Source organism: Chenopodium quinoa, unplaced genomic scaffold (genome assembly GCF_001683475.1).
Source record: "Chenopodium quinoa cultivar QQ74 unplaced genomic scaffold, ASM168347v1, whole genome shotgun sequence".
Taxonomy (NCBI): domain Eukaryota; kingdom Viridiplantae; phylum Streptophyta; class Magnoliopsida; order Caryophyllales; family Amaranthaceae; genus Chenopodium; species Chenopodium quinoa.
Window position 1 is genome coordinate 1869174 of NW_018743204.1, and position 14162 is coordinate 1883335.

At 35.7% G+C, this 14162-nt stretch overlaps 1 long non-coding RNA gene across 2 annotated transcripts; it reads right to left on the reverse strand.

Moving 5' to 3' along the window:
* Positions 1-2317: 2317 nt before the first annotated feature.
* Positions 2318-6531, reverse strand: LOC110733865. 2 transcript variants are annotated; one of them, XR_002513699.1, is made up of 4 exons: positions 5980-6523; positions 3383-3575; positions 3057-3117; positions 2328-2810 (listed from the first exon to the last, which is right to left on the reverse strand). It is a non-coding gene; the product is annotated as an uncharacterized LOC110733865 (long non-coding RNA). The 2 variants fall into 2 exon arrangements; XR_002513698.1 differs by having other exon boundaries at positions 2318-2810; positions 3383-6531.
* Between the last annotated feature and the right edge of the window lie 7631 nt (positions 6532-14162).

The following is a 14162-nucleotide window of genomic DNA, read 5'->3' on the forward strand; positions in this document are numbered from 1 at the left end:
GTCGATAAAAAAATTGTAATAATACTTTTCCTAATATCTACGTAATATTTTATAGTGTTATATACGTAACATTTTTTATTCTTTACCACTATTTGGTGGGAATTTTTTTTTCTGTGGTGATGACACGTGTAATTTAGGAATAATTATGGAGATTACTTTAGTATAGATTAAAACTCAAAGGGGAAGACATGAGCCCGCCATGTGTCATAATTACTTGGCAGATAATGTGGCGCCATGTCATACGATTACTATTATTCATTAAACTAAAATGATAAATTGTTAGCATTAATTTTTGAACCCATGACCTCATGCTTGTTAAGTCATTATACTTTAATGTCCACCACTACTCCAATGGCATATTTTATGTCCACAATGTATTGTTAAATAGATTTAATCATATTCATAAACTTAAAAATTTAATGTTATAATATTATACATGTATATTTAACAATAATATATAACAAAAAGGGAAATTCTACATGGTGGCATTCTAGATTGGGAATTTCTATTTGATGGAATTTTTTTTTTTGGCCATTGTTTCTAGTGACCCTCTACATTTGATTAACTCTATGTAGTGAACAAAATTTCATTAAAATGGCTAACCCATTGGTTTATGGTTAACTTTATAACCTAAATCAATTAAATTACTAACCTATCCTCAATCAAAAATCACTTTGTGCAGATATTTTATCAAAGCCCGGTGAGGAGAGAGAATAGGGCAATGGTGAGGGAGGTGAAAGAAAAAAGGGCAGTGAGAGGGTAGGAGAGAGAATGTAGTGGAAGTGGAGGAGAGAAAGAAAGCTGGCGGTGGTCTGTGAGGGAGGAGAGAGAAAGGACTAGGGTGGTGGCTTGAGGGAGGAGAAAGAGGGTTTCTTTAAGGGTAGATTAGTCTTTTGCATCATTAAGGTTAGAAAATCAGCCATTAAAGCATTGGTTAGCCATTTTAATGAGGGTTTGCACACTATTTAGAATTTATCAAATGTATAGGATCACTAGAAACTATGGCAAAAAAAAGTTTCCACCAAATAGAATTTACTAGTTAATCTAGGAGGTCACCATGTAGAATTTTCCTAACAAAAATTCATCAAATTTTCCTAACAAAAATTCATCAAATTTTCTTTTATTTGCTCATACATAAAATAAAACCTATGTTATTTTATATATGTAACTCAAAATATGTAGTGAACTGTTTAAGCTAATGCAATTTTTTTTTTTTCCCCTATTCCAATTGCACGTCTTATATCTACAACGTTTTGTTAAAAAGAGTTTATCATATTCATAAACTTGAAGATTTAATGTTTAATTTTAGGGAAATTTTACATGGTGGCCTCATGGTTTTGCGTTTTCTACGTGGAAGACGAACTTGTTTCCAGCTCTCTTTAGTGGCACCAAGGTTTGGTGGCCTCATTTTTTATTTTTTTTTAAAATTTTATTATTTAAAAAAAAAACAAAAAAATTCCCAGCCATTTTAACAAAAAAAAAAAACATTTAAAATGGCTGGGAATTTTTTTGTTTTTTTTGTTTTTTTTTAATTTTATTATTTAAAAATATAATTTAAATAATTTTTTAATAAAAAAATTAAAAGGTTAACCATTTTAACTAAAAAGGTTAGCCATAAACCTAAAAAAGGTCACTATGTAGATTTTTCTAAACCTTGGTACCACTGAAAAGAGCTGGAAAAAAGTTCGTTTTCCACGTAGAAAACGCAAAACCATAAGGCCAGCATGTAGAATTTCCCTTAATTTTATGCATGTATATTTAACAACAATCTATAATAACAAAAATTATTCTCATTTCTTTTATTTGCTCATACATAAAACCTATAACTATTGCTGTTTTAAATATGTAACCCAAAATATGTATTGAAATTTTTAGGATAAATTTTATTTTTCCTATAACAATTGAAAGTCGAAGTAAACTAACAATTTGAGGATACTAGAAATTGGATAATATATTTGATGTTCAATAATGATTGGAAAAATATATTCTAACTAATACTGATTTTACAACTGGCGCATGGGGCTGCTATTGCGGGGGCTACAAATGAGAATATTATTTGCAATTGCCACTTGTTCACTGCTAATAGCGCTTATTTGGAACTGGCGTAGTAATAGGCCAGTTACTAATAGTGTTTATTCGCAGCTGGCATAATATAAGGCCAGTTGCTAATAGTGTTTACTCGCAGCTGGCATAGTAGTGTTTATTTGCAGCTGGCATAATATAAGGCCAGCTCCTAATACTCTTTTTTTACTATTAAAAAAAAGAAAAAAGAAAAAAAAAAAAAAAAAACACTATTTGCAACTGGCTAAGGACTTCGCCAGTTGCAAATCGTCATTTTTTTAAATAAAAAAAATTGCAATTTTTCCAAATTGATACACAAACTATTTTATATACTATTGTAACAAAATTTATGTTATTTATGAAGTATACATTAATTACAAATTAAAAAATATAATTCCCTCAAAAAAAAAAAATATATATATATATATATATAATACAAGGCTTCTAAAGAAACACAACAAAAGCGTTAAATGTTCATCTTCTAACAAAACTAAATGTTCTCTAGACATGCAAGTAAATTTTAATCACTCACAATATAACCCCTTGGATTTTCTGGCAATTGGGTTTTGCAAGCTCCTGCTGAATCTTCTTGGTACCTGCTAAATGGTATGCAATAGACAGACAAGGCTAGCAGCCTATGTAACAAAAGAAACACAACAGCAAAGTGTCTAGCAGTAGTGTACAACAGCAACAGCGTTGACGAGCAGTAGCAGCAATGACTCAAATCGACTAAATTAGCCAACAATTTCCTGTTAATTATAAAAGCAACAATAAACAACAATTGATTAGAAATTCATCGAAACATAACTAAATATCAATAAAATATAAGAAGGAACTTGGATGTCGAAGTTTAGGTTTTTAACAAGCAAAATACTCGACTAATATTTATTATGCAGTCCAATAACAAAAAAGCTATACACACACCCTCAACAAGTGAAAATAAAAAAAGAATGCAATCAGAATTCGAATCAAGTCACCATAATAAAATAATGTACCATTTCAGCTCTGCAGATAATTTTAAAAGGAAGAAAGAACAGGTCGTGTTAGAGAATGTACCTGTAAAGTGCAAAGAAAATAGCAAGTAACGGAAAATCAATCAGTAACCCATTGGAGTTTCAGTCAATGCAGATCAAATTACAAATATGATATTCAAGATCATGCTCACAAAATTTGACCAATTTTAGTAAGAGTATTAAGATTCTGAATAGAATAACTAATATGAATAATATCAATCCCATATATGGTGAAGAAAAAACCTAAAGCACATCACGTCATCACCCATAAGCTTAACAAACAAAAGTTGCTAAAATGACTTTCTTACTGTGTTTGGGTTGCTGATCAATTTATTCCACTCTTAAGGCTAATGTAGCCAGCCTTCTTTGTAGGAGAAACATTAGGCCCTTGAGATGTTCATCAGATTGAATAAATTCAAGAACACATTCTACAACTTCACGAGTATCACATATGCTCCTATTTGTTCCTTCTAGCGCAAGAATGATACCACATGAAACACACTGAACACTAAACACTATCAGACAGATAAGGGCATGAATAGTTGAATTTATGTTCTTAGAACATTAGACTAAAATGAGATAAAGTAGTGAGATAAGGCAGTTGGACAATCACCAATAATGCAATACAAGCTATATGATAATCTCAAGATTAAAAGATGATATTTAATGGATTGGCCCACAAGATTTACATGAGCCACGCAGCCAACTAGCCCCGACTCTTGGATGAAATTAAAGGCCATTTGGCTGCTAGTTTGAGAATAAGAATGTCAAAAATTAATAACGAACAAATACTAATATAAAATCTAGTAATTTTTTACATGAGATCAAAATTTTTGTATCAATCTCCCACCCATTATCTTGTTCAACATCATAGCATTTAAAACCATACGTATCACTATGCTAGTTGCTGCTTCTTATATATGTTGGTCACCTAATCCAATGACTCCATTTGGAGATTCAATATACTATAAAATATCCATTTTACCCTGTGGGATTTTGAAGTCCACGTAATGCATCACCCAAGGACAAACCACAAATATATATAATGCAGATTAAGAGTACATGAAACAAAAAAGAGGGGGGGGGGGGAAGGGATAGAAAATAAGCTCTAACTTTGACTCCAACCTTTTCCAGAGATCCTACAGTAGACTAGAACTATAGCAACACCAAAATAGACATACAGGCCAAACGCTTCAACATCTAGCAAACAACATAAGTACAACAGATTTATTTGAAAAATACAAAGTAACTCCAAGATGCTTGGTATCTGATTTATCTTCAACTCCTGATCAGTTTTCTAAAGGTTAGCTATAAATAACCATAAAAGCAGAAAATGAAAGATGAAGGGAAACCTTTGGAATTCGACTAAGCTTTAGAGAAAAGTATAAGTTCTAGTTTACAAAGATTTGATTAACAAAAATCCCTTCCTCCCAATCAAAGATTTGATTAAAGAAGCAAAAAGGCATATTAAAGAAGTAGACAGACGTTAGAAAATGCCAGAATATAGGTGAGGATAAAAGAAGAGCAAGTTATCTTCAGCCAAGTCTTGTGAGTTTGAGCAAGAATTGTATTAAGTTTCTTAACTTGAGACATTGTGTTGGCATTATATTATCTTATGTTAACATTATTCTTGACTCCTTATACTGTACTTGAATTTTACTTTCTTCTCGGTTACCATTATAAGGACTTTCGAGAGTATAAGATTCTGAATACACATTTTTAAAGAGTTGAAGGGAAAGAAAGAGAAGCGAAAGAAAGAGCCTCTATCACTTATTAGATAGAGGAAGCACACTTCATTGGAAAATCCTACCATTTATTAGACAGAGGAAGCACATTTCATTGAACACCCAGATCAAAAGCAATATAGTAAATGAAAAATTGAATAATAAAAACAACGGGGAAACACTAGACAAGTATTGAAGAAGTTAATCTGAGGGAACTTAACAAGCTCACAGCCATGAAGGCTGATGCTGCTGCAATATTAACACAAGCTGCTAGTGTCTGGCACTCTGGCAGCCATGAGACAAGGCCTGAACAAAAGATTGAATTCTAAAGTCCATTTGTTTTGTAAACAAGCAAGCCATCCAAGTTGTAAATCAACGACAGATTTTTAGAGGGGTCACTAGTGTTTAGTAATCATAATGTAGTCTCCTTATATATATGTATCTAGTTATCTACTATTTTAAGAACTTTCATTAGCTTATGTCAATAAACAGAAACTGACTGTGGCTCCTCTTCGTAACTTCTGAGTCAAAACTCGTAAAAGAATCACTTCAATTTGTATACCAAGGGCCAATATTAAGTAGCTTTGTTAATATATAAAGCGTGTACTTATGTCAAGAGCTTCAATAGCTTGTGAGCATAAATAGAATGAGTGAGAAACTGAGATATTTCCTCTTTAAAACTTAACATCAAGACTCTTTTTTGTGAATTAATCTCATTTAATGACCTTAGTGTCTACACGTAGCTTCATCAATCCTAACATGGAGTTGAGATTTTTCATTTGTTCTTAGATTAGCGGCGCATTGTACACAACCCTGAGCTAGGCCCAAATCTCGTTAATTTACCAACAAATGACCCTCAAACATTCGTCTTTATGGCGAGACACTAACAGAAGTATAATTTCTGGGAGAGAAAGATGAAAGCTCTTCGTCACGCACATGGTAGGAGCCTATTAGGAAACTAGGAACATTGTAGATAAAGAAGCCAAGGTACTTAAAAATTTACACCGCTGGGGCACTGGATCTGCCAACACTCAATGAAGCATAATCACGGAAATAAATTATCAAAATTAAAACCCACAATAAATTGAAAAAAAAAACCCACAAAAAATTGAAGAACCCTAACAACTTACCAATTCGCATACTAAAAAAAAAATCATATATCAGTCTCACAAATCAATTACCTGAGACCGCATACGAGAATTGTTCGAAATAGCGTTAAGAACACACCAAATATCAAGATCTGAGCAAGGGACATGCTGTGCAGCAATTTTGGGACCGTAGGTAGCCGCAAAACGATGAAATCGCGAAACCCTAGACTAAGAACAACAACAACAATAATGAGCCAAAAATATCATCGCAATTTTGAATATCAACACAAAATTCAACGATTGATTCACAAGAATTAAAAACCACCAAATCCGAATCAATTCTGAATGCTGAATCAATTCAGTTCCGCCCAACTCAACGAAAAAAATCAGTTCGCCAAAAAAAGCAACAAATCAGCATGTCTTGAACGAATATAGAATCGAAAGCAGCATATTATAGAGAAAGAGATTGAAAAATTGATGGGATTCAAGGCCATAAAATCAGACTAATCAAACCCTAAGAGAAGATGAAGAAGAACGACAGAGGAGAGAGAGAGTGATACTGGAGGAGATCAGGAGAGAGAAGCTGCAGAAATAAAGACAAACAATTATACGAGTACTTTTAAAGCTGTAGTTGCGGGCCTTATCATGCCAGTTGTAATTATTTTGGTCAATCTAATTTGACTAAATATTTGTGCGGGCGTAAATTAGGTGGGCTGCTAATAGACATTTTAATTATAAGTTAAACTATTAGTAGCAACTTGCATTTTATGACAGCTGCAAATACTATAATATTTGCAACTGGCATTAAATAAGCCAGTTGCTAATATAAATTTTAACTTTTACACACCAATTATTAGCAACGCTCATAACTACGCCAATTGCTAATGACAGTTTTTGTAACTGACTTTTTTTAAGCCAGTTGCAATTAGTGTTTTAGTAGCTGGCGTGATTAGCGCCAGTTGCTAATGGGGTGCTGCTAATAACATTTTTTACACTGGTGTTTCAATATATATATAATAACTCGGGGCATTGCCCCGGCAAAAACCAATTATTATATTAAATCTATAATAATCCATCTTGTGTACAACAGACTTACATTATTTCAGTGTGAGACGAGCTTCAATACTCACACGTGCTCGTGCCAACCAAAATAAAAAAAGAGAAAGCTTATTAACAAAAGGGTAGCTTTAATAATAAATTCTCTCTAAATGGAAGTTTTAAATTAGTTGCATCACTTTCCTTTTTAACTAATAAATTCTCTCTATCTTTCTCCTGTCACATGGGCCTTATTTATTTTTTCTCTCTATCTCTCCCTATCCCAAAAATTACCTACAAGTCCGTGAAAATTGAAGTGATGCAACTAAATAAAAACAGAGGAAATAATAACTTTTATACTATTGAAAGGGCGGAATTTTAAACGTGTCATAAGTTTAAACATAACAACCATAACTTTAGCAGAAATTAGTATCTTTAATAGATATTGGTAGAACTATTATAAAAATGTTTAATATGATGAAATTTTCGACCATAACTTTAGCAGAAATTCTAGAAGTTTAACATAAACTGATACAACTTTTGTAATAATTAGCTTAAGTCCCGTGCCACGCACGGTTAAACTAATAATTATAACGTAAATTTAATTTAATAATAATTTACAGAAAGAAAAATATATTTTTAACTTAAATAAAATTACTTAGCTTGAAATTTGAATTTTATTTATACCAAAGATGTTAAAGCATATTAATGCATTAGACTTTCTAGAAAAATTGAAAGACATTTAGTGACTTTGAGGTTTTATATACCAAAAAATGAAAAATTAAGTTTATTATATATTAATATTAGTATGTACTAAGAATCTTTTATTACTATTATAATCTATGAAGTTAATAAAGGAAAATAGAAAAAAAAAAAAAAAAAAAAAACTAGGAACAATATTTTTTTTTTTTTTTTGGAAATGGTTTTTAGTAGGAAAAAACAACACCAAGAAGTGACATGTGTCATTCTTGGTGTCTGTTTTAGTATTATACTAGTATAGATACCGTACAATTGCACTGTTTTAAAAGTTCAAATACTAAATTTACAAAAATTAAGTTATAGTAAACTCAGTCCATAACAATGACAACCTATACAACAATTGATTATTCATTATTTTGTAACAATTTTAATCACAATAATGTGTACTCATTTATCACAAGTTTTTATCATATTTTCAAAATACAAAGTATATAGTAATAAAGATATGAATAAGGATAATTCCCTTTATATATTTTTATTATATTTAACCTTTAAGAACAAAATGATTTATACCCTTTCACATATTTCATGTAGTACCCGTCTTGTGCATTTTTTAATTTTGTTTTAATCATGCTAATAAAACATCAATATGTTTTGTGTTGCTGGTCACACCGTGTAACGCCCAAGAAATTCCTTTCCTTTAAATCACCTGTTTTGCCCTTTTTAAAATACGAATTAGGAAAATCTAAGACATTACCGACACCGTAATAACGGCTAAGGCAATTATCAAAGACACACAGCGGAAGACTTGTTTTAAAAACCATTCAAAATGAAACCAACTTCAAAATTCAATCAAACAAAAGTAAAGTCTAACCAAAGTCAAGAGAAGTCGACCTCCAACTTGGAACCATTATAGATACAGAAAAACATTGCGTTAGTTTCACAAGCAAATAAATATAATAATCAAAGCAAATAAACACATCATATCCTTATAGGAACTAAACAAGATTCGCTTTTCACTCATGCCCATCATGAATATGGTTCATCACCTGAAAAACTTCTCTTTACTTTGTCCCCACTACTCGCCATTAGAAATGGGTCGTCGTATGGTCAAGATAAAGACAAGGCCAAACAAACACACAATCAGCAATACTGTGTACATAAGCGTAAATGAATCTCACTAACATGCTTTCATCCTAACATCACACAACTTACCTTATTGCACCTGTTTACAAGCATACAACATACAACACAATCAATGGATAATTAAATTGCTTATTTAATTTGATTAAGCATTGAACAATTTTCCCACCAAATCCCTGCCCCAAATAAATTGAGGTAAACTACTCCGGGAGCTAACCGGGTAGGCATAAATATCACATGAGATGACTGGACGTCCTGTGCATAATAATAAAGAGGAAAACACAGCGTCCTGTACTCCCAGTGGAAGGTATGGTTAAATATAAAACCCCATAATTCCTCCATATGTCCATACTTCAGGTATATACGTTCTAAGAGTTTTGGTACGTAATCTCTTTCACTTTACGTTGTTTTACATATTCTTAGACTTGGTGATTAATCTTAATTCACTACAAAATCAATCACCATAATCATTCAAGTAGTCAAATATTTCAATTCAATTCTTGAATATTTAGTGATCACATGTATTTAATGTTGAACCCTTTTTAAACTAGCTCGGCGTTGAGACACCTTAAGCGTATAAAGTACCGCAAATCCTATCCCTTGGTGTTTAGAAAACCTTAAGTTCACTTAGGCACCACATTTCTTTTTATTCATATGTACTAAGACACTTACTAGCTCAATTCCCATGCTTATAGCATCAATAAAAGTTATATATATGAACCATAAGAAAATTCACTTTTTATATTCCAATCCAAATTAAACATTTAGTTTAATCAAATGAGCCTTTAAACATGCCAACAATAAAAGTATGGTTCAATAACAATATTCAAATATCACCAATTCCAATAAATAATTAATTCAACCAATCATGCTTCACAAATATTTCACCGAGAATCATTCCAACTCAATTAATTCAATCCAAGTCACCAATTCCAACAAGTTCCTAACATGATACTAATTTTAGAATCATAATAATAAATCCTAGCATGCTTCTACACGCTTAAATAATATAGAGTACGCGTGCGTACCTCAAATATGATCTCAAAATCGCCACGACTACACGAAATCACTCATTTGGAACTCTCCTACAATCCACAATTTCATAGAGACATTAATATCTATTCATATTAAATTTCCAGCAATATATACACTCTTTAAAACCTTTTAAAACATGTTGAAAATTAATTAAAACCATCTACTTTTATTCCCAATTAATGGATAATTATAATTCCTTCAAGAAAACTTTATTCTAGCCTCTACATAAAAATCTCAGCAATATAAAAATTCTTAAACTTGCTGTACATTAGTTTAAAAACACTAATTTCAATAGTTTTAATCAACCACATTAAATTCTTTCAATAAACATCAATTTAGAAACCTAGGGTTTACTAATTTGGGCTTTTTCATGTAAAAACAAAATCAGAAAATTATGTGAATTAAACATCATTTAAAACATTATAAAATCATCACACAATATCCAAGACAATAATTAATCAAAGCTAATTCAAAATTTAAGCAAGAATTTTTTTTTTTGTTCAAACCCGCACGCATTAGAGGGAGGGAGGACGGCTGCCGCTGCCTCCTACCGACTGATACTGCGAGCGAGTGCTGGTGGTGGCCGGTCGGTGGTGGTGGTGGTAGACGGCCACCCTTGCGGTTGTTGTGCATGTGTGTGTGTGTCGTGCATAGTGAGAAGGGGAGAGGGAAAATTAAGGGGAAAGAAAATAAGAGGAGAGAGAAAGAAAGTTTACCTTTGAGTATTCTCCACCTCGGGCAAAGTCTAATTTGCTCATATGGTGGGTACTTATACTCTATCTCAAAACCCTCCTAACTTAATTAGAAAATTCCTCAGCTTTTCTGTTTCTATAGAAAACTGGGGTAAAACTTATCCATCACCTTCTCCTGAAACATAGTCTAATTAAAATCAAGTAGTGCCTTAATGGTAGCTTCATTTTGTTTCCACCAAAGGTTAGTTTCACCCCTGAAGTAATAGGTAGCACATCCTACTTTAGAATTCTCTAGGCACCCTACTACCCCAAACAATTTCTCAAACTCCCTTAACCAGTTTTCTAACATAGTTGGGTGTAAATCTCCTTGATAGGTTGGTGGCTTGCTTTGTGCCACCTTTTTTAACAGTTCTCCCTGAGCATCCACATTGTTGGTCGAGTTCCTTGCTAACTGTTGTGCGACCACGGCCAACTTCCTTACCACTTCACTTAGTTCACCTCCTCCATCGTTATTGTTTCCACTACCTCCTGCCATCTTCCTTCTCCTGAATTAAAACAAGGGGTCTTTATTAATTAAGGTCATAATTAGATCTCGAGTTAGACACCCATCCCACTAACTTGTACCAATCATACACACACATTTAATTTAAGCGACTAAATTGAGGTTGCAAAAATTACATCTCTCCAATTTTTGTAGCTTGGTCAACACATTCTTGATTGCTACCTAACCATACAATTTAATAAAGAATCACAATAATAAATAAAAATAATTCCCATGTGTTTCGGGTTTTTTTATGTCCTTTGGGAGAGTTACAATTCCAAGACTGATTTCTGGACACATGTACCTGCAAAACAACGGAGACTCCGATGGGTGGGAGTTCCGCCTCCGACGATCAAGTTAGAACGTGTATGAGGAGTAAAGTGCGGAAAGTAAAGGGTCTCTCTCGAATTCCAAGAGAGAATTTACAATGTGTAATTACTTAGTTCGAGGTGTCAGGTGTCTAACTTTCTCTAATGGAGTGTTAATGGGTATTGAGTATTTTCTGAATAGGTGTTCCTCAGAGGGAAACATCTCCCTTTTATAGGGTGTTGGAAAACGTGCCTAATACTAGGTTTTAGTAAACCTAGGGTTGATTAGGCTTTGCCTTGAACTTTGGGCCGTAGGAGGCCACTTGCTCAGTTGGCAATCCTGCTTGCCACGTGTTGTGACCTGATTGGTCCACCTTGGACCTCTCATGAGGAGACACGTGGCGCACTCTAATTGGTCCACGTGGATGGCACGTGACAGGATATCATTGGTCCACGTGGCGGGGGAAAAATCCCCTAATCATTTGCCCCTCACAGGGGTGACGTGGCATGCCATGTGGCGCCTGTGACAAGTGTCACGCCATGATTGGAGAACGATTTTTACCCTTTTTTTTTTTTACCCTTGAAATTCATCCCTATAAATAGGGGGTGTCCAAATCATTTAGACATGCTAGAAACTTTTAAGACAGAACTTTGGACGACTGCTCTGACTCTTTGGACGAATGCCGCTTGTTTACAGACCGCCTGTTCCTAGTCCGCCTGCTTCTTCAGCTGCTTAATTTTTCAAGGGTTCCAAGACTTCTCTACTGTAAGGTAACCGCCTGTTTCCTTTTTCACTTTCTCTTTGTTTTTTCTGTTTTAAAAAATGGTAGCCCAAAAGCACCCAGCACGACCTAGGTTAGTGATCAACCGGTCGCCGGGGACGACTGAATCTAGAACTAGGAGTGCCGCCTGCCCCATGCTGGACCACCCTTTGCGAACTGCCTAGAATCCGACTGTCTATGTGTCTGAGCAAGACACCATGGCCAGAACAAAGAGAACGGCCAGGATAACAAATTCAGACGGCTCCTCATTCTACGCGCCCATAAGCGAGATCTCGAACGTGCCACCAGGCGTCCTTAGCACCCCGAGTGATTCTATTTTGGTAGAATGAGGGGAGGAGGTTCCGAATGAACCTCTCATCATTTATCTATCCGGGCAGGAGACTGCTTTGCCTGAGAGCTCGAGCGACGACTCTAAGCCCAGCACCTCCAGTCGGCACTCTGGCGACTCAGTGGAGAAGCACTCTCGGCTACATACAGCGAGAGAAAGCCATGAGGTGGAGAAAGGGGAGAGATGGGCAGAGCCGGCTGCCACCCAAAGGGAAATGTATACTCCCTACTTTTGCCATGTTCCCTAAGGCAGGCGCAAGGCCATGTCTGAAAAAATAGGGAGCTTTAGGGCTGACCATGTAATGGGTCATGGTTACATTTTATCTGTGCCGGATGCTGAGGATACGGTAGTCTGGCTAGAGTCGTCCAGCCATAGGGACGAGTGTTTTGGCTGCTATGAGGCGGCCATTAAAGCTGGTTTAAGATTCCCTCTACATCCGGCTGTAGAGAGGATTTTGGATGGGTACCAACTAGGTCTTTGGCAACTGGCCCCAAACTTATGGTTCAACATTTTAGGCTATGTTGTCGGCTGAGAGATGTACGGGGTAGAGCCAAGCTTCAAAGCTTTCACTCACATGAACTACCTCAGTCGGACCCCAAAAACAAGCGGTACCGGCTGGTACCAGTTGTCTAGCCATAAAGGCTACATGTTGACCATGGGGAAGGAGAACAAGTGGAAGGATTGGAGGAACACCTTCTACATAGTCTCCCATCCTGATAAGGTCAGGAACAAAAAGTACAACAGGTGGAACAGAGATCCGCCTTACCTAACAGGCGGATCTGATCTGCCGCCTGTTCCTCAACAAGAAAAAGAAGAGATCCTTGACAGAGGGCTCTTCAAGGTTTACATACAGGCAAACCCCGAGACTGGAGTGAGGGAGTTCGTCCATCAAAATTACATCCCAAAGTATAAATGGTTATACGATGGAAAATACCTTGCCGCCTGCGACCTTAGGCGGCCTTAGCGAGGAGATGCCGAGAGGTAGAGGACCACCTATTTAGTGTGTCTTGATAGACTTGACTAATTTTTGTGTCTAGTGTCTAACCATTTGATTCATCTTTTGTAGATAAAGCTATGGAAAAAACACTTAGCCTCCAAGAAAGTAGCCACCCAACTCCGCGCAGCCATTCTTGGCAAGCGGTCCACCGAGGAGTCGCCTGCCAAATAGGCGGCTAGGGTGGGCTACTTTACCTTAGCACAATTTCCCTTCTTTTTAATTATAATATGTTTGTCGCCTGTTTTTGATGCATTGACTTGTTGCAGAGCGACACTGTCAGACCCTCCTCCTCTACTCAGCCGGACCCCAAACGTCAAAAACAGACGACTGGGAAGTGCCGACTCCTGGCAGTGCCAGGAGATAGACGATCGAAAGGCAAGGAAGGACTCCCCAAAGTGGGGCAAGGGCTTCGGCCACCCCTGGGAGCAGCCGGCCTCTAAGAGAAAAGGAGGCGGCCACAGGTATAACTTGCTCAAATCTTCGAAGTTTAACCAAACAACCGACTCCTCTGATTTCAGGCGGCTGGCCTTCTATTTTTAGGCCGCGCATTAATCAGTTTCCTTTGTAGACGCCCCTAAGAGCCGGACCTGGTCCAGATGGCCAAGGCCATGTTGAAAGCTATCCCTGCTGAGGACAGGGACTCTGTTAAAGGACTATGTAGCTTGCTTCTTGTTTTCATGAATGCTATTTATACTGGCTGCTCTTGCTCCTAGGCG